Below are 21,956 nucleotides of genomic sequence, written 5' to 3'. Positions count from 1 at the left end.
AAACTGATTGTCAAGGATTTGCAAGTTGGGCAGCTGGGAAACTGGCAGAGAGAATGACATCACTTGGATGCACAAGGTGTGCACACATGTGAGGTGACTTCCAATTATGACTTATTGCCATGACGGAAAAGGATATTAATGTTTCTAAGAACAGTCATCGTTAAAGGGGAAGGTTTTTATTTTTGTTTTGTACAGAGCTGTAATTATGTGTGTTGCATACCATGGTGTTTTTTATGATCTTGATATTGTCTTTGAGCTATGATTTTGATATATGACCTTGAGTTAGACACTAGCCAGAACACTAGCTTTCAGAGGTATAAGTAAAAGAAACTGAAAGTTGAGCAAAATCAATCAAATTTTTCAAACTTTGGGAGGCTGAGGCAGAAGGATTACAAAGGATTATAAATTCATCTAGGATTATAAATTCATTCATGCCGGCCTCAAATTAAGTGAAAAATTATATTTGGGGGTATAGTTTAGTGGTCTACCATGTGACTAACATGAAACACTACCCTGAAACACACACAAAAATACACACATTGCACATCTTCTGCACCTCACTGGGAACCAGTCATTCCTGTACATGTGTCAGCATTACATGCAACAGGAAAGGATGAAGCTGACACAACACCCCTAACAGATAAGGCTTAGTTATTTTTATCTGAATGTGTGATCATAGTATGACTAAGCAAGAATAATCACATGGAAAAAATTCTGTACCATATCAAGGTCATATAAAATACCATGGCATGTAACACACATAATCACATCTGTGTGCAAAACAAAAATAAAAACCTGGCAGCAAATAAAGCAAGATATATGCAGTGTCTATTTGGCTGCTGAGAAAAAAGTGTTGACCATTCTATTTTTCGAATGTATCAATATTTTAAGCATTGCCCCATAAACTGAAATTGCATTTGTATACAGCGCTTCTTTAAATGGTCATTTTTATATTTTAACAGCCTAAAATGTGGAAGAGTTAGGGGAAAAAATGTTTCTTTCTAAGCTCCAAAGCAGTTTCCAGAACATCAGCCCAAGGGTGAAAATAATATAGTCCATGGTCTTAAGTCTGTTGATTTGGTTGTGTGTGTGTGTGTGTGTGTGTGTGTATTAGTGTGGGCACTCATAGCCCAGGAGCATACTTGGGTGTGATAGATAACCAATAACACTCTATCCAGTTCACAAAGACTCTAATCTCATGCCCTGTCTTTGACACTACAATCGCAAGATTACAGAGCACTGGGCAGAGACAGAACTTCACCACAGCTCATGTCCTATAGTGAGAGGCTGTCATTTGCTGAGTCAACAGTAGAGGGCAGTTGCTGCCTTTTTAAGAAGAACTAAAGGCACGCAGTAAGGTTGAAACTTCAGGTTTGCTATGTATGTGGTTTGTGAACAGCACCTTATGCAGATACAGCTATGAGTGCTCAGTTTCTTCTTTTCATGACTGCATCTTGGATTCCTCATTTGTCCTGTTCCTGCTGTTAGCAGGACCACAAGTCCCCATGTGACAAGCCTGACAGAAACAAAGAGCTGTTACAAAGGTACATTTGTGTCTCTCAATCTACCAGACTACTGAAACAATGCAGCCCGAAGACATGGGAATTTCTCCAGGAATCTCATTCTGAGAGAAAAGAAAGGCTCTAGCCAAAGGGGTAACTTGACTCCCCAGCAGGATATTTCTCACAGTTCTAACAACTTGACAGACCACTTTACAGGATGAAGATATAGCCCAGACAGTGAAGGTCAGAGAGTGGAGGGACACTTTGACCAGGACTCCATAGGTGGCATATCCTTGGCCAGCTGTTTAAACTTTAATCTCACTTAAGGACTTGGCAAATAGACTTGGGGGAGAGGATGTGTTGGATGTCTTTGTCTCTCTTTCCAATGTGGCCATATTGAATAAATCTTTTTCTATTTTCCACTATTAATTTAGGTCTTACAAAAATATTTTTTAGGTTTATTCATTGTATTACATTGTATGAGTGTTTGACTACATGCATGTATGTATACCGCTTGTGAGCCTGGTGCCCAAGAAGGCTGAAAGACTGTCAGATCTCCTGGAAATGGAGTTTCAGATGGTTTTGAGACACCATGTGAGTGCTGGGAACCAAACCCAGATCCTCTGCAAGCGTGATAAGTGCTGTTAACCACTGAGCCATCTCTGCAGCCCCAAGGTGGCTCTTTTAATCAACAAATTGAGGATGAGTGGCTAAAGCTGGCTTCTGGACAAATAGGCTGTCTTTTATATCACCCATGTGTGTTGAAAAAAAAATGCGCAATACTTGGTTTATACAAGAAACTTTTTTTCATAATATTTTTATTGATTTTTGGGGAATTTCATCTTATGAATCCCAAGCACACTCACTTCCCAGTCCTCCCAGGTCTATTCCCTAACCCTTGTGACGCCCCCCCCCACCAAAAAGAAGAAGAAGAAGAAAATAAGTCCAATTTCTGTTGCCCATGTATTCACTGGAGTGTAGTCCCCGTGGCCATCCCCTTAAAGAAAACAGTCCTTCCCCACCTGCATCCCCACCAGAAGCCATCAGTTCTGCAGAGTTACACTTCAGCATCCTTATCACAGTTTTTAAGAGTTCTCTTCCATGGCTTTATTGTCTAGGCTGTTATTTTTTAAGGGGTGTAGGGTGGAAGTAGGGGTTGTCGCAGAAGCCTTCTATGTCCCTCTTTCTCAGCTGTGAGTCCGCAGTCATCAATACCTTGGCAAAAGTAGCTTCCTTGCCCTTTACAGTTAGCAGAAGCACAGATCATGAACATACACATGGTTTCTGGTGACAGCATGGACCTGAGACATCCACATGGTCTCCAGCATCAGCACATGCCACGGATCTCAGCACGGTATCAGTGGTGGTACAGACCACAGACATCAACACTGCCCTCTGCCACTGCATGGGCCACGGACACCATCATAGCCTTTGGTGACAGCACAGGCCAAGGACATCAACATGGCCTCAGGTGGCAACACAAGCCACACATGTCACATGGCCCTCTACAGCAGCACAGCTCATGGACATCAACAGGGCTTCAGGCTGCAAAACAGATCACAGACATCCACAAGAACTATTTTTTTTTTTTTTTGAGACAAGGTTTCTCTGTGTAGCTTTGGGGCCTGTCCTGGAACTCACTCTGCAAAAGACGAGGCTGGCCTCAAACTTTTTATGTGGGAGTTCACACTAGACTACTCCCATTCAGGTGTCTTTTCCCTGAGTAGCTGTGCCAACTACTTTCCTAATCAGCTTCCTCCACAGGCTGTTTCCTCCACAGGCAATTTCCTTCACAGGCTTCTTCCGCCCCCTCTACTTGGCTCCCCATTTCCCTTCCTGCTCTTCTTTTGTGCTCTGTCCAGTTTCTGGTTTATGTTCAACACTTGTCTACCACACACACTTCCCCAGAGTCAAGTGGCCAGTCTGGACTTTTTTCTCTTATTAGGCCTCCTCTAGTATTAGTGTATTAATAGGTTCCGGTCTTGATATGCAAAGCCCATGCCAAGCTGTCCTGTAATTCTCATATCACACAATCTACTTGGACTCAGATCTGACTTCCCATGGAGGCAGGAACCTTCTCTTTGTTCCCTGGTCTCAGCCTGATCCACCAGGATGTCCTCTTTGGATGTCTTATGGGGTGTTGAGAGTCCATCCTTTTAATGAGTAATTGATTTGACAGCAACATCTGCCTTGTGGGTTGGCAAGAAGGTTTTGTTCTACCCAGTCACCCAAGTGACTTGGGCTCCTTGCCCTGTGTAGTTTAAGTACCTTACGGGTCTCTCCACTTCACACTGCTGTATAAACTTGAAAATGCCTACTTAAGGGCAGGAAAACTTGCTCCTGGGGCCCAGAGGTGATCTTCATCCCTGTGCCTACAGTTCACTGGGGAGAATTCATTTCTACAGTATTTTGGAAATGTATTGAATCAGGAGTATAAACCATGCCTATGCTTGGGAGAGGAAGAAAACAGACATCAAGGATATTTCAAAACCTTTACAGCCTACTCCTTTATTCATCAATTGTATATTACGCTAGCCCCACCCCTTGTCATTCACATGACATACCTCCTGCCAAAGAAGTCATGGCCAAAAGTCAACTTTTCATCCTCAACCTCACTATTTGGGGAGATATACAATCATTGGCATCAGCTCATCATGAATCAGGTCTTCATAAACCAAAAAAAAAAAAAAATATGGCATTAAAAAAATACAAATTGTCTCTTCCTTATTGCCAATGCAATGCTGCATGATGAAACAAGAAAGAAAAACTTCAGTCACATCTATGTGGACAGATGAGGGATGGGAGTGAGAAACTCCACCTTCCAATTGGCATGAACCCACCCTGCCTTTGACTCTGCTCTGTGAGTGGCTTTCCCTGGTCCTCTGTTCTCTGTGCTGGTGTCTCAAGCTTCTTCTGTGACCATTAATTTCCACGCTCATGCTTCTAAATACTTGAGGGTCTTATGACAGGCCTGGGCAGAATGTGCTTCAACAAAAACCTGCAAGTCTTTTCTAAGGGTTTCTCACTCTGTTCCACACCTGCATCATATATTGGGGCTATGAACAAGGATTACTCTCTACATACCATAATTTTTTTGGTTTTTGAATTAGTTTGTGTGTATGGGCGTTCTGTCTGCATGAATAGATGTGTACCACCTGCATACCTGGTGCCTGGAAAGCCCAGAAGAGGTTGATGGATCCCTGGAACTGGAGTTATATATGGTTGTGAGCCACTGTGTGGGTGCTGGAAATCAAACCTAGGTCCTATAGAAGACCAGCCACTGATCTTAACCATTAAGCCATTTCTCCAGCCCTTGCTAGGCTGGGAAGAGTTCCATGATGACCTGAGAGTCTCATAGAGGCACATATGTGTAACACACATGTGTTACAGCACATACCATGGGAGTTGTGTCTCTCAAACTTCAACATCTTAGCTTTACATTGTATATTGTACTTGGACCTCACATTTACTTAACAATTTTTTTTTATCAGAACTGATAACTCACAAAAAAAAAGTCAGACTGGCATTATGTAAAACCATGAAATGATAGCATGGGTACCCAAATTATGAATTCTTTTAACATAGATCAATTCAACATTTATCAAATTGCCAAAGGAATGAGCTCTTTCATCAGCTGAGACTGTAAGACCTGATGTGTCTTAGTTAGGGTTACTATTGGTGCATTTTTATCAACTAAGATTATAAGAACTGTTGCATGCTAACGCATCAGTTTTCCTCTTCCCAAAAGACAATGACACGAATCGACCTTTGTAACTGCCTTTCTAGGGCAGAAGCTCCTAAAAATAGAAACATCCAAAGACCAAACCATTTAGAGGCTTCAGAAGACATCCTTTGGTGTATTTTACTCTGGACTGCTGCTTCTGTGGTCTGGGTAGCTCAAAGTGGGCTCATGGAAGTTTGACATCTCCTGTCCATCCTAGGTGCCAAGGCAACTATAGCCTCAAGAGGAAAGGTAAGTCTGGGAATGCTCACCCTTATAGCTCACCTTTCACCAGCTCACCCCTCACCCCTTGCTCGCCACACTCTGGCCTCTGTACAGGTTGGGCATGCTTTCATCTTCAAGTGGAATTTAAAGTCTGTCCTTGTTTGATTCCAGATATCTATGTCGCAACTCCATCATCTCCTTCTCTGCTGAAGGGCTGGCTTCACAGTGAGGTCAAACTTGACAGTGCATCTGACTGGCCACCCCCATTCTCATCTGATAGTCACATACCTTATTTTCCACAGCTGTCACATGACTGAGAGAAAATTCCCTACAGCCTCTCCTTCTGTCTGACTTATTATTTTCACATATGACTAGCGGCTAGTGGCTAATGTTTGGCGCAGAGTCTTCAAATATAGTCCATGTAGTCTCAAGTTTTTCAGGCTCACACCAGGTAAGTCCTATTACCTTTTATGGGCACTGATGTCTTCATTTTTCTCTTTAAAATTAGCTTACAGAGTTGTACGTTTCCTTATGGCATTTTCACATACAGTTTTGGCATACCCCTGCCTCTCCTAATTCGCTGCCTCTCCCCCATGATCTCCACTTAAACCTTCCTACTTGGTACCTCCCCTTCTACCTACATACCACCTATGTTCTATTGCTCTCCCTACCTCTCTAACTCGAGCCTCTTTTTTCTCATTTCCTTTTTAGTTTTCTGGCTTCTAAACATACCCACTCCCACATAAATGCACACATATATAAAAGACAGACACTTGGACCCACGTATGAGACAGAACCTGTGATGAATTACTTTCTGAGTCTGGACTATCCCCCACTTAATACAGTGTGTTCCAGTCCCATTAATTTTTATGCAAGTTTCATAATTTAACTTTCTTTATAGCTAAATAAAATTCCACTGTGTATGTGTACCACATTTTCATTATGCTTGTATCATTGATAGACATGCAAGCTGATTCCATTTCCTTGCTGCTCAGAATAAATAGATCTAGAATGAACATAGCAGTGTAAGCATCTCTGTAGTAGAATATAGTCCTGTGGGTGTACACCCAGGAGTGGAAGAGCTGGGTCATATGGCATTTTTAGTTGTTCTTTATATATATATATATATGAACATTCATACTGATTTTCATATGGGATATACCAGTTTATTTACACTCTCACCCACAGTGTATGAGGATCTTTCCCCCCACGCATACTTGTCAATATTTGCTCCCATTTTGTTTTCTCTGTAGTAGCTATTCTGAATGGGGTAAGAATACAATCTCAAAGTAGTGGGTTTTTTCTTTTTAATGTAAATTTAAGAAAATTTGGTTTGTGAATGTTCTCTTGAGACCTTTTGCATATATGCTAATTGGGGAAACTGGTCTACAGTTTTCCTTTATTTCTTCTGTGGTTAGCTGGTTTGTGCATCAGGCTAATGTTGGCTTCATGAGAGTGTTAGTGCCCCTTCCTTTTCTGTTTAACAGAATAGAGAAGCCCTGGTGTTAGTTGTTCTTCAGAGATCTAATAGAATTGAGTGAATCCATCTGTACCTGGTTTTTCTTCATTGTTAGAAGATTTTTTTTTAATTATTGCTTTGATCTCGGTTCTTATTACAGATTTGCTTAGATTATTTGACTCATATTTCTTTAATTTTGGTGGTCCTATGCATCTATAAATTCATATACTAATGATTTTCCTCTGTATCTGTTATCTGTGGTAATGACTCCCCTTTCAACCCCAGTTTTAATAATTTAAATCTTTACTTGCAACAACTTCTGTGTGTGTGTGTGTGTGTGTGTGTGTGTGTGTGTGTGTGTGTGTGTGTGTGCTTGCCACATGTATATGTGCATGTGTGAAGGCGCCCAGGAGGACTAGAGGGATCTTTTGGAGCTGGAGTTACAGAAGGTTGTGAGCCACCCAACATAGGTGCTGGGAACCAAACTCAGATCCTCTGCAAAAGCAGTATGTGATTTTACCTGTGGAACAATCTTTCCAGCCCAAGAATACCTTTTTCCATCCTTTCAACCCAAGATAATGTCTATGTTTTTGATGAGGTGCATTACTTAGCAGCTTTTTTAAATCAGTTCTATTTGTTTTTTTTTTTTCATCTGATCCAAAAAATTAGACCATTGATATTCAGTTATTACTGAAAATAATGCAGCAACTCCTGTCATTTTGTTGGTGGTACGGTATTTGGGGTTGTCTCATCCCTCTCTTGATTAACTATTATACAACTGTGATTTATTTTATTCTGTGGCTTCATGGGTGCTTTTCTTCCTCTTCAGTCTGAGGGATTGCTTCAATTTTCTACTGTAAATCTGGCTGGCTGGTCATGAATTTCTTTAGTCTGTTTTTAATCAAGGAAAGATTTCTATTTCTTCCAATGATGACAGACATGCTCTATGCATGGTAGTCTGAGTTGACAGTTGTTGTCTTTCAGAACTTGAAATACATCATTCCAAGTCCCCATGCCCTTTAAATTTTCTGATGAGAAAACTGCTAGTATCCTGATGGGCCTGCCTTTGTATACGACTTAGTCATTCTCTCTTGCTACTTTAATCTACTTCCTTTGTTCTGAATATTTAGTAGTTGAATTATAATATTATAAGGGAAGTTATTTTGATGTTGTCTGTTTAGTGGTCTGTATGTCTCCTGTATCTGGACTGCCATCTTTTCATCACATTTTGGGTATTTTCTGCTATGGTTTTGCTGCAAATGTTTTCTATGCTTTCAGAATGAAATTATTCTCCTTCTATTCCATGATTCTTAGATTTAGTCATTTCATAGTTTCCCAAACATCTTGAAAGTCCCTCTATCACTTCCTATTAATTTATGTTTGACTTTGTTTAAATGCTCTAATTCTTCCTCCTTATCTTTAATAATAGATATTATGTCTTTTCCTTGATCCATTATATTTAAAAAAAAAAAAAGAAGTTCCTTAATCCTTTCTATTGATAAAGCTTTCCACAGAGATTTTTATTTTACCTGTTGTGGTTTTCATTTCCAGTATTTCAGTTTGATTTTTCTGTATTTCTTGCTAATATATTTATTTATTTATTATTTTATATGTATACATGTGTGACATATGGGTGTGTGTATATATAAGTATTCATGCACATATGTTCACATGTGTGTGGAGGCCAAAGGTTAATGTTAAGCATCTAACTCTTTCACTCCCCACTTCATTTTTTGAAAGGTCTCTCACTGAACTCAGAGCTCTGTTGGCAGGACAAGCTGACGAATGAGCGCTGGTCACCCTCCTATTCTCTTTACCAGTGCTTGGGTTATAGATGTGCAGCATCATCACCAGCTTTCACATGAAGGTGTAGGATCTGAACTCAGGTCCTCATGTTTTTATGGCAGCCACTTCATCACTTCACTCTCATCCACTTTCTTCAGTATTTCCATCTCTTTATCTGATTATTTTTTAATTTTATTTAGATTAATTTTATTACTTATATGTGCATGTGCTTGCATGTGCAAATGTGTGTGTGTATATGTGCATGTACATGCATAGGGTGCCCTCAGAAGCCAGAAAAGGGTGTAGGATTCCCTGGAATGGAGTTACAGGTGGTTATGAGCCACCTGACATGAGTTCTGGGAACTAAACAAGTTCTGGGAACCAAACTCGTGTCCACTACTAGAAGAACAGCAAGTCACTGAGCCATGTCTCTAGCCATCAGATTCCCCTTTTATATCTTGCATTAACTTTCTACTTTTATATCTTGCATTAATTGCCTATTTGTATTTTCTCATGATTTGTTCAGGAATTTTTTTTTCTGATTCTTTAAACATTTTGTGGTTGCTCCTTCAAGTTCTTTGTCTGGGATTTTATTTACTTCACCCACATTGGAGACCATTTCTAAGAATTAGCAATTTGGAGGGGTTATAGTAACATAATTTTTTTTTTCACTTTTGATTTTGCACTGGGACTTGTTCATCTGAAGTTAGGTCATGGGTTGTATTTTATTTTTGTAAGGTTCATTTACCCTTATTCAGCAGAACTGTTCACACAGTTCAAGAGTAATTTAGTTGTTGTAATTTGATGTTGTTTTCCTTGAGTAGATGTTAGTTGGGACATTCTGAATAATGTTTAATACTCTTCTATTTCTAAAATATTATCTTCATTAAGCATTATCAAAAGATAAATATGCATTCTTATACCTAAATTAAGCATAATCCTCATCCCTTGTGGGGAGCCACAGGAATATGAAATAGAAGTCCAGCTATATATTATAAGCTATACCTTGACAAGACCAAGGGTCAGTAGAGTGGAAAGCCAATCAGCAAGGATTATTGGTGTTATGCAGCTTAATATTCAGTTGTGCCTTGCTATGAATTCCTTATGCTCATAATTCTCCTAAAGTGTCTATGTGTGTGTGAATCTCTGTTTCAAAGCACCTGGATAGTCATGTAGACAGAACCTTCTGCCTCTGAGCTCCAGGCCCCCTCTTTAGCATTTGTTTTGGGCATCTGCCATTTGCAAATATCCTCCTTGAGCTACTTCCTAAGATAAAGTCAACCCCAAACAAAGCCTTATGGACAAGCAAGGAACAGATAGCTACCAGGCCGTCTGTTAGATGCCTGAAAACTCCCCGAACTAAGATAAAATATCCTTTCTGAGACTATATGTCTCACAGGCCAAATGCCTACCAACCAGAGAAACAAGCTTTGTTTTTTGTGCAAATCAAGGCCTCCCCGTCTCTCTCACCACCCCAGAGAACCTCTTAGATCAAAAAGGGCTTTCCTCTTAGCAGGCATTTCAAGCTGTGATGCAGATTGACTAGCTATTGGTACTCTTCCTTGCCCTGTCAGGAAACTGGAGGCAGAGGAAAAAAGTGACAGTTTTAACTCTTAGTGACCTACAGACTTTCTCTACCCTATGACCTGTAAGTTTATAGTTGAACACATTTATGATAGACTCATAATGCCTTCACCTGACCACAATAAGCATATATTTCTAACACATGAATTCCTTTTCTGATTTATTTCAGCTACTAACTGACTCCACTCTTATCTCTCCCCCTTTGGGTTGCAAATAAAATTGCCAGGAAGCCTCTAGTAGGGACCCCTACAGTCTTGTGCTGTAAACAAAACATAAGGTATTACTGCTTGGGATAGGATATAGAGTCCCAGGAGAAGGGAAAGAAGAAAAAAGGAACCAAGGAAAGGAGAGATTTGAGAGTTGAACTGGTGACTAAATGATGGTGGCAGATGAATAAAGGAATTATATGAAAGAGCGCCGAGCAACTGGATTCATTCCTGCGCAGATGGTAGTGTCTCTCCTGGGCCCCTGGAATTGTATAAATTTAAGGCTGAACTCTTAAGTATTACATAAAATCCCCTTATCAATGAAACTTGTCTTTGCAACTGATGAAGACTATTACAGAAAAATCATAACCAAAATACAGGGTTGTGGAGCCCAGTCCCAGTGGATATATGTAGGAAGCTTTCTTGTTGGACCACAGCTTGCAAATAATGGCCCAGAGACTTATTAATTATGAAAGTTTGGCCTTAGCTTAGGTTTTTTTAAACCAGCTCTTATAATTTAATTATCTTGTTTCTATTAATCTACATTCTATCACGTGCCTCGGTTACCTTTTCTTAGTACAGCACATCTGACTTGTTCTGAGTCTGCTGGTGAAATCCTGCATGCCTGGATTTATCCCTCTTACATCCTCTTTCTATGCCTGGAAGTCCTGCTTAATCTCTTCCTGCCTAGCTATTGGCCATTTAGCTCTTTATTAAACCAATCAGAAGGCACCTTAGGCAGAGACACATCTTTATAGTGTAAACAAATATTCCACAACAGATATATCTAGAGAACATATCCTGCACATAAGGTTCAGGTGACATTGTAGAAAAGGAGGCAGTAAGATTCTAAGAGCCAGAGGCACAGGGAGTTTGCAGTGAGGTTATGTCTCCTAGGAATGTCAGAAGCTACACCCATAAAGTCTCACTAACATGACTGCCTAAACATGAGCAGAATGAGGACAACAGTAAAGGACATGCCAAAGTGGATGGGGAAATGCCATAAGTCCTCAATCCTACACAAAGAAATACAGGCAATTAAGGTGTGCTAAGAGTGAGAGAAATAGTCTTACCCAGGGAAGAGCCTACCTGTTAGTTATTCAGTGTGAAAATGTACACACAAGTAAAATGATACAGACTGAGTAGGTTGCATTTAGAAATATATGTGTATGCACATACATACATACATAAAACAACAGTTGAATAAAGAGGCCATGAATTTGAAAGAAAGCAAGGAGGGGTATGTGGGAAGACTTTGAGGGAGGAGAGAAGGAAGAAATTAAGTAATTATATTATAATCTCAACAAAAAAAGAAGTAATGATAGGAAGGTAACCCCGCAATGAAAATTATTGTTGCAATCAAATAAAAAGTTAATCTCTCCATAAGCACCAATTGTTTTAGGGTAGAGCATCTTCTAGTGGTCTATTACTAACAGTTACTGTGAGTATATGTAGAAAGTGAAAACATTCAGGGTAAAACTAGTGACCTGTATTGAGCTTATAGAGAAAAATGGAGGAAGAAATACACAGAGAAGGCAAAGGAGATGAAGTAAGACAGTCTCATTTGAAAGTTGACTGCAAAGGATGGGTTAACAATATTCCTTCAAATGATATGTTATATTCCGAACTCTCAGAGGCAGATATCTCACAAGCTGTCTAGCCTATATTCTTCAGGAGATAAAAGTAGAAAGAAAAATATTGAGATACATCGCTTACTTAGAGTATAAGAGTATTCTATCCTGTCGCTTTGCTGGATTCTGTATTGAGAAGGACGGTGCTGCTCTAGATTCATCGTGTAGTCCATGTCACTTTGTCTGAGCTTTCAGAAAATACAGTTTACTGAGAGTCTTAAGTTGCCTCACTACTAACTCAATGGGGTCTACTTCTTCAGCTCTAGAGGCTGCCTGTGGAGCCCCATGCGGGTCACCTGGTCTGCTCTTCGTCTACACCTGAAGCCTCACACCACCAACCCTGCATATGCTCCATGCCTCTGGTTCCTCGACCACACACCACGGGTCCTCTGTTGCTGGACCTACTCCACAGCTGTGTCCCACTCCCCGCTTTCTACTCCTCTGCTGCAGTGCGTCATTTTACACTAGGGGCTTTTGGAAATGGCTTCTGCTTCTGTCCTTCTTGCCAATGGGCTGCATGACTACAGCTATGTTTAACTTCTCTGGGTTGTACTGTCATTTTGTGGGGTTAGAATAGGTCCACGCAAACTCATGGCCATGGCTTTTTTCCGCCTTTTCTGCCTTTCAAGCAGAGTACATCTTCATGTTACTCAAATGTCAATGTCATTGCCCTCTGCTCTCTCACTGGAATCTCTGGCCTTCCTCTTGCTGCTGCTGTCTCCCCTCACACCTGGGCATTGATGCCCATCCTTAGCAACATCTTTTAGTCTCCGCATCTCAGATGGAGTGTGTGTTTCATAAGATGCTATAATACAGATTCTCATGATCAACGCTTAGTCTTATGAGCAAACTAGTCTCTCTGGGAACAAAAGCATAGAAAGAAAGAATGTGAGACAAAGGTGAATTTAACTAAGCATCCCAAATTGAGGATTTAAAAAGAATGTTACTAAGCAGTCAGCCTCCACAGACAGCTAGAACTTGAGTCTCAGGATTTTCTGAGAGAGCAGAAAAATTATGTTTCAGATATATTGTCTCTTGAGATGAAGAGAGGAGCATTGTTTATAATCCCATGCCCTCCATAAACTAAGTGAGACCACTGGATCCTCAAAAATGTTTTCACATCAAAATGTGTTGTAGATTTTCACAAACAGATAATACCATGATATCAGAGAACCTGAATCAGAAAAAGTCCTGAGAAATGTGTAGAGATGGTCTCTACATCAATAATGGGGTGAGAGCAGGATCCAGGGGATTTAGGGAGTGATGAAAAGGTTCCAAAAACATGTCTCAAGAAAGCCCCAGGACAATAAAGTTGGAAGAAAAATATTTCCCCATCTTCTGAGAAGAGAACCAATAGGAAAACCTAAGATAGCTGAGGATGTGGGATGTACCATCAAAATCTGTGAGCATTATCTTCTCTGCAACTGAGGCCAGATCCCTGGGCATCAGCAACATTGCCAAGGAGGAAACAGAGTTTCTCAGAACAGTAAAAACTGCCTCAGACACTCACTGTGCCAACCAAACAAACATGATCAACAGGGTTGGGGTTAAATTAACTCAAACTGTTTACGGCAGAAAGGCTTTGGCTGGGGAAATGAAGCATCACTCAGAGAAGAGAGTGAGGAAGCGATCCCAGGGAGAGAAATGTAAAGAGGAACTTTGTCTAGAACAAAGATCTATAATCCAAGGGGGACGTGAAAAAGACATACTTCCAAAATGAGTATCAGGTCATCGGAGCCACTGAGGGAGCCAATACCATTCACAAATGGGTTGATGGAGGACAGATGAGCATAAAGCAGAATCTCTAGTGGAGCAGAGATCTGGCCAGATCTCTATGTTTCTGAGAGGTGTTTGACAAGAAAGGAACCGTGACCCAGCTCTAAAGCAGAGCTAATGTGATACCAGAAACTTAGGTGTGGTGTGGCCCTGGCATTACCCCAAAGGGAAACAACTAGTCAAATGCTAGCAGAGAGAGAAGCATATACCAAGGAAAGGCAGTGGAAGCATGTGCTCCTGGTGAACCTTCACCTTCTTCCTAGCTCACACCATAAGGTGTATCACAGAATGACTCATTCCCAAATGTAGCCCTATGGCTCTCATTGATTTGGCATCCTCCCTCTCTCCTCATCCTCTTCCTACTCCTTATTCTTCCTCTCTCTTTCTTTTTCCTACTCCCTTCTTCCCATCTCCCTTCACTATTTCCCAATATCTTGCATTCCCCACTTTCACAGATCTACAAATCTATTCAGATAAAATTTCCCACTGGCTAAGAGGGACATTTTACCTTCAGCTAGTTCCCCAGGCCCAGATCCTCTGAGCAGGAGGAACCTAAACGACTCACTCATTCCACATCTTCTGTGTCCTCTGGAAGAACCAGACCCCTCCCCCATTTCACACCAATCTTTAAGAGGCCCAGTTGGATTAATTTGAGCTAAAGATTAGGGACCTGGGCAAGAAGCATAGCTTTCTGGTCCCAGAAACCAAAGAACTTCCTCCTGTTTTAATCCATTGCCCCCCAAGAAGTCCATTGTCAGTATCAAACACATCACAAGCAGTTGACACAGAATACACCCAGGTGATATCACAGTCAGAGAGTAAGTACACAAAATAGAAAGAAAGAAAGAAAGAAAGAAAGAAAGAAAGAAAGAAAGAAAGAAAGAAAGAAAGAAAGAAAGAAAGAAAGAAAGAAAAGAAGGAAAGAAGAAAGAAGGAAGGAAGGAAGGAAGGAAGGAAGGAAGGAAGGAAGGAAGGAAGGAAGGAAGGAAGGAAGGAAGGAAGGGAAAGAAAGGAAGGAAGGGAAAGAAAGGAAGGAAGGGAAAGAAAGGAAGGGAGGGAGGGAGGGAGGGAGGAAGGAAGGAAGGAAGGAAGAGGAAGGAAGGAAGGAAGAGGAAGGAAGGAAGGAAGAAAGAAAGAAAGAAAGAAAGAAAGAAAGAAAGAAAGAAAGAAAGAAAGAAAGAAAGAAAGAAAGAAGAAAGAAAAGAAAGAAAGAAAGAAAGAAAGAAAGAAAGAAAGAAAGAAAGAAAGAAAGAAAGAAAGAAAGAAAGAAAGAAAGAAAGAAGAAAGAAAGGAAGGAAGGAAGAAAGAAAGAAAGAAAGAAAGAAAGAAAGAAAGAAAGAAAGAAAGAAAGAAAGAAAGAAAAAGTTAAGCCAGAGATTTTCATTGTAAAAGTAGGAGCTGTCAAAATGAAAATCTCACTTTCTTAGAAATGATTTTCTGTGTAAAATGTTAGGGGGCCATAAGCCAGCCTATACCATAGTTCCTAGTCATGCTCTACCAATATCCCTGACCCAGGATATACCATCGTTCCTGGGCCATGCTCTACTGATATCCATGAACCTGACTACATGGATGTCTCAGAGCCCATCTACACCAAGGTTCCTGAGCCAGGCTATACTGTGGTTACTGAGCCAGGCTGTACCATAATCCATGGTCCTTGTTCTATCAATATCCTTGAGCTAGACTGTACCATAGTCCCTGGACCATGCTCTGCCAATGTCTCTGAGCCAGGATATATTGATGTTCATGATAAGATATACACCAGGCTTCCTGAAGAATCACTTACAAGAGACAATCCAGGTCCACTGCAGTGGATGACCGGGCAAACATATTGTAGTCTAAATCCAGACTCCCAGCAAGCCAACCACCAGCTGCTGAACACTCTCTTCCTGTCTGTTTCTGTGTCTCTTTTGTATGGAGACCATGTACCCAACTGTTGTAACACTGAACCATACTATTGTTTTGTATTCTAAAAATATGTCTTATAACACCCTTCTCTACACCCTCTGAATTAGGCAGAAGGTCTTAGTCCTTGGGCAATCTTCATTTCCTCAGAGTTCATGTGAAGAGTGATTCTCTAAAGGAAGAAACGTATGTTTCCTATTTTGTCCATTAAATTACTTTTAACTCCACTCTTATTTCTGGGTGACATTTGCTGAATCTTACCCATTTCTTTGCCTCCCTTTGTGACTGATTAGGGTTGGTATAGATGTCCTCACACTAGTAACCATGAGCTTCCATGGATGCACATCGAGAGGAGGATTCCCTGGATAGCAGAAAGGTTATTGTACAATGGAATCCAGAGCCTGTCACCTTGCCAGGCACGGTTAAAATACAACTCTCCTCTTGTTCTGTTCCATCATTTCTGCTCCAAGTCACTAGTATTCCAGTATCCTGCCTACAAGTTCTTATGTATGTAAAAACAAATGAAATACAGTTTCATAGTCATTATAGTCTGTTTTCCTTCATTTTACCTTTCAGATACTCCAAAACATACAGACCCACACACTTTCACAAAGAGATGTATTGTTAATGCCCTGTTTGGTTTTTGTTAACTTCATACAAATGTAGATATGTCTAGGAAGAGGGAATCTTAGTTGAGAAAATGTCTACACAAGACTGGCCTATAGCCAAACCCTGCAGGACATTTTCTTGATTAATGGTGGGTGTGAAATGAACTAGCTCACTGTGGGAGGTGTTGCCCCTAAGCAGGTGGTCCTGAATTGTGTAAGAAAACAGGCTGAGCAAGCTAGGAAGAGCAGCCAGAAATCAGCATTCCTCCACAGTCTTCTGCTTTAGTTCCTACCTTGAGTTCCTGACTTGACTTCCTTCAGGAATGGAGTGTGACCTTAGAGTTGTAAGTGGAAATAAACCCAGAATATAAATGTCTGAAGCCCAGAGAATAAGTGTCTGTGTTATGCTCAGCCACAAATGGGACAGCTATGTCACACCATCAAGGCTCAGGGAAATCATGAGGATGGGGAAGAAATATTGTATGAAGACCTGATTGAAACACTGTCAGGACAACTTCACCCATGAACTCACAGCAATTATACAGTCCCTGCCAAGACCTGCAGGAGATCAATCCAGTAAACACTCCAGCATGGAAGGGAGGATGGCTCAGAAACACCACCCCTAGCTGAAGACCTATGGACAATTGATGGTTTTTGAGGAGGCAGATTAAGTTTTCTTTAAGGGTATGGCCTTTGGTAGGTGGACTAAGATCCAGTGGATGTACCTACCCCATGAGTGTATGAGCAGTACAAATTAGACTTAGTAGATTATAAAAGAAGATAAATAGATGATGTATATAAATAAATATATAAAGATGATAGATGATAGATAGATAGATAGATAGATAGATAGATAGATAGATAGATAGATGATAGATAGATAGATAGATAGATAGATAGATAGATAGATAGATAGATAGATGATAGATAGATAGATGGAAAGAAAGAAGATAGAACATGAAGTTGGGGAAAGGTGTGGAATGCTTCTGGAAGAGTAGATAGGAGTTGGAGGAATGGGAAACACAGTGAGTATGATAAAAATGCATTGATTACATGTCTGAATTGTCAGAGAATTAATACAAATATTATTAAAAGACAAAATTAAATAATAAAATAGGGGTAATCTTTAGCAGTGATTATAAGAGTGAGGATATTTGATCCACCCCAGGCTGATAATCAACTTTGAATTTAGTGAACAGTAAGTCATTAAGCTGTAAAATATCAGGGGTGAGAGTTAAAGATAACCTCTAGACAAATCCCCCTTTTTGATGTTTAGAGTCACCCATATTCATAATATTATAGCTGTGCACTTTAAATACTATTTCCCCACACTGAACCAGACTACTTAACTATGATAAATCCTCGAGTCATCTTGGGGCTGTGGACTCTTTCATCACTGAAATAAGCAATGATACGGACCTACCTCAACATGTACCTCCCTACAGAATAGATGATGTCATTCTCTCTGCCAGTATGCCAATGACCCATTACTTTGTTGGACAATCTCTTCAGACAGCTGCCATGCAGGTCTGTTATTGCCAATGGAATCTAGGTTGGTTACATGTCATACAGGAACCACCTGCCAAAAAAGAATGTTACATTCTTACTTAAAAGATTGTCATGAAAGAAATTTTAATCACACAGAAAATGTTTAGATCATATAAAAAATGCAGGCTTTAAGAAAGATGTATGAAAAACACCAACATGTAAACAATGTGTGCATACATATGGCTTATACAAAAATTTCTGACACCAAACAAAGCAAGATGAAAGTTGTCTCTGATAATATTTATTTTTAATAGCTTTGTGCTTCCCTCATTACATAAAGTTGCTTAATTTTAGTATTAAAAATTCAGAGTCCAGCAAAGATGATGTTGCTAGACTGGAAGAAACATATCTCCTATCCATCCAGAATGTTCTTAGGTTCTGCAAAGATCCAGATGAACACACAGTCCAGTAGTATAGCCTATGCTTCCCTACTAAGAATGCTCACAGTGCTCCCTCCCAATTCCCAGTCTTCTGTTAAAGGACTTCAGATATTCCAACAAACCCTTACAGCTGGCAGCCCAAGGCCTTTTAGTTTGGACAGTTGATTTTTCTGATTTAGTACTTAACTTTATCTCTTGTTTTTTGGTTTAGGTAATGATATATCTTTTCTAAATGTTCTGACTACAACTTCTACTGGTATATTAAACAGGAATGACAAAATCAGGCATTGTGTCTCATCTCAGAGGAAACCTTTTCAAACTTTCACTCTTCATTACTGAGTAGCATGCTAGCTCTGGCATTTCATATAAGACTCTGGATTCTTAAAATATTTTTATTATCATATATTAATGTTGATATAATTTTCTTCTAGTCCTAATTTGTTGTGTGTTTTATCAAGAAAAGATGTTGATTTTTTTCAATTTGTTTGTGTGCAAAGGAAATTTATTTGGGTTTTGTTCTGTGTTAATATATGTAGTGTATTCCATTAATCAATTTTCATCTCTACATTCTAGAAACGAATCCTACTTGGTCATGGCATATAGTCCTTAGAATATGTTATCAAATCATGTTTACTGATATTTTGCTGAAGATATTTATATTAATGTTCATTAGTAGTCTGTAGTTGTCTAGTCTTTATCTGGTGTCCACATATACCTGCACATATGAAAACACATCTATATAGACACGCCACACATACATACATACAAAAAACTATTTAATTTGTGGTCTAAAATATGTTCTGTTCTAGGAAACATTCACATACACTTAAGAACAATAAATATTCTGTCATCATATAAATTTGCTCTGTACGTGTCTGTTAAATCAACTTAATTGTTTTGTTCATGTCCTCTGTATCCTTATCTTACTTTTTAATTTTATCCAGAGTAAGAGTTAGATATGATATAATACCTACCTATTACTAGATACTTGTCTATTTCTTTCTTTAATTCTGTCCATTTTGTCTTATGTCCATGGTGGCCCAACATCAGGCATATAATATTCTTATCATCGTATCATATTGATACTGTTAGATCTTTTTGTTAATATGCACCATCCCACTTTGTCCTTATTTTGTTTGATAAATCTATGTTTAAAATCTATTTGTATGAGCCAAACAAAAGTCTTTGTTAATGTTTTCCATTCTTTTCAACCTGTTTGAACCTTTGGATCTAAAGTGGATCTTCTCTGGACACAGAGGGTTACATCATGTTTCTCTACTTACACTCTGTTAGTTGAGAAAGTCAATCTGTTCACAATCAGAGAAATTGCAGATAGGGGAGAGCCAACTTCCGTCGTCTCACTTTTTCTTTTGTATGTGGTCTTGCTATTTGTAGTTTATTTTCTGCATTCTTGTCTTGTTAATTGACTTCTTACTTAGATCATCATATTTTCCTCGCCTCCTTTTGTGTATATTCTACTGCTGTATTTCCTTTGTAGTTGACATGGGGTCTACATACAACATCACAAAATTACACTCTAGTGTAACCTACAGTACACTTCAGTGTACTTCAGTAACCTACAAAAACTATTTATTTACAATTTCATCCCACTCCTTTCCCATTATATCTTTAATTGTGTGCACAAATCACAGACAAAGAAAACAAAAAACAAAAGGGGGAGTTACAAATGATTCTTAAAGTAGTACTCGCTTTACTAATTGTCTATACACTTATTTTGGGGAGATCTCAGAGGCATACAAGAACCCTGTCTCTTTAAAATGTACAGTTACATTGGTAAACTATGCTTGATAAACTAGTTTACAGTTCTGGAGTCTGTCTACATCTGCTGCTTCTACACTAAAGGCTTAAACACTAAGTTTTGATTATTTTTAGTCTATTTCTGCTCTTACTACAACAACAACATCCATCCATGACATCCAGTGTCATGATAGGTAGCTTTGATTTTTGAGCAACTTTTTTCTTTCTTTAATTCTGTCCATTTTGCCTTATGTCCATGGTGGCTCATTGATTTTTGAGCAACTTCGAGATCCATGGTGGATCCCGAAGGCTGGAGATCACTGGTGGCTGTTTCTATCCATGGTAGCATAAACAAATTTTGGCAACATTGTTGTATATTAAAAGTCACATGCAATCTGGCTGAAGTGGCTATCAAGAAATTTAAAAGGCTCTCCTCCATCATTCCTCTTCGAATTTTTTTCTTTCTCCCTCATTGAGAATCAAACATCACAGACTTGGCCAAGCTAATGCAGTCACTTAATATGGGATAATTAGGAGTTATCATGTATATTCTTGGTAGTTTGCATGAGATATGTCCCCCATAGGTTCACATATTTGAATATTATTCTCAAATTTATGGTATTGTTTGAGGTGGTTATGGAGTTTTTAGAATATGGCACTTATCAGGTTTCAGACAGAGAAATTATTAACAACTGGGCTAGAGGACATACTTCTAATATTTTTGGCAAATACTCTGGCTGCCTCTGCCTGAGTCCTAAGTACTTGCCTGAGGCTGAATCAAAAATTAATAGAATGACTTCTTTGTTGGAAGAAATTTTAAGACAGCATAACATTGAGCCTGTAGAATGGTTATTGATAACTCTTACAAGGATCTGCAATAGAAAAGTATTAGCGGGACAGGAAAAAAAAATATACAGTTTGGTAAGGAAAAGAAGACTAGGAAAGAAGCAAATGTTACAGCCAAGGCTTGTGCTTAAAGAGGCTGCAACTCATAAGGAAATTACTGGCATTAAGGAATGGACTACTCTTCTCTTGAACAGTGGAGGTGAGCTCAGGACAAAAGTCCACCAAAATAAGCTTCCAACTTACAATGTTTTCATGTTCAAGATCATGTCATTGTGAATAATTTTTTTAACTTTTAGGTTTTTATTTATTTCCCTTTTATTAAATTTAACTACTGACAGCATCTAGCATGGTGTTAACTGGATATGATAACACTAGACATTACCAAGGGAATTAAGGGTTCATAAAATAAAAATTGAAATGTATAATTATCCATTGGTTCTATGATAAAAAAAAACTGTTCTCTACTATCATACAACAAAATATTGTGACACTGACATTTTTGGTGTCAAATATCCTATGCAAATAAAGCATATTATAATACTAACACTGATGATCCAACATATTGGGAAGTGTAGTTAAAGGGTTCAGGATGCTATATTATTGGAAAGTTACAGATCTGAGAAATAACTAGATTTAGACAATCAACAGCTTATCTCCATGAGCATGTGTATGCCAGGGCTGTAAAAATGGCAGGGAAAGCATGAACAAACGATCATTAGCATGAAAGTTTTAAAACATCTGCTGTGGCTCTGTAAGGTATAACATTTATTTCTTTAAATCACTCTTAGCCCTGATTGACTTTGCCATATTTCAGACATAGTTGTCCTAATGAGATTAGTGAGTCCTAGGAGATGAACTCTGATCATTTGAACTATCTTGCCTAGTAATAGTGATTTTTGGCATATTTAGCATCTTGGTCTACCACATATAGTTTGTGCTAATGATATATATTGAATGCCTTTTATTGTTCACTTGGAAGCCTCCACAATGTTTGTATCAATTTGGTTTCTGGAAGGACTTTA

General features: G+C 39.2%; 2 long non-coding RNA genes across 9 annotated transcripts in view; both read right to left on the bottom strand.

Annotated features, from left to right (window-relative positions):
• The window catches only part of LOC143273899 (uncharacterized), an 11,686-nt gene extending 10,170 nt beyond the window's left edge, over window positions 1-1,516 (bottom strand). The window contains exon 1 of the long non-coding RNA XR_013052192.1: window positions 1,403-1,516. This is a non-coding gene — a long non-coding RNA (uncharacterized LOC143273899). The remainder of the gene's footprint in view (window positions 1-1,402) is intronic.
• Window positions 1-21,956, bottom strand: part of LOC107401145 (uncharacterized) — a 114,434-nt gene that overhangs the window by 89,710 nt on the left and 2,768 nt on the right. For 5 of the 8 annotated variants that reach the window (XR_013052186.1, XR_006073298.2, XR_013052188.1 and 2 more), the window contains exon 2: window positions 17,826-17,981. This is a non-coding gene — a long non-coding RNA (uncharacterized LOC107401145). Of the gene's footprint in view, window positions 1-10,203; window positions 10,271-16,055; window positions 16,156-17,825; window positions 17,982-21,956 lie in introns of those variants that run through there. The other 3 variants (XR_013052185.1, XR_013052187.1, XR_013052184.1) reach the window with 3 other exon arrangements.

The sequence above is a fragment of the Peromyscus maniculatus genome, chromosome 6, assembly GCF_049852395.1.
Source record: "Peromyscus maniculatus bairdii isolate BWxNUB_F1_BW_parent chromosome 6, HU_Pman_BW_mat_3.1, whole genome shotgun sequence".
NCBI lineage: Eukaryota > Metazoa > Chordata > Mammalia > Rodentia > Cricetidae > Peromyscus > Peromyscus maniculatus.
This window is presented reverse-complemented; position numbering and strand designations above follow the sequence as displayed.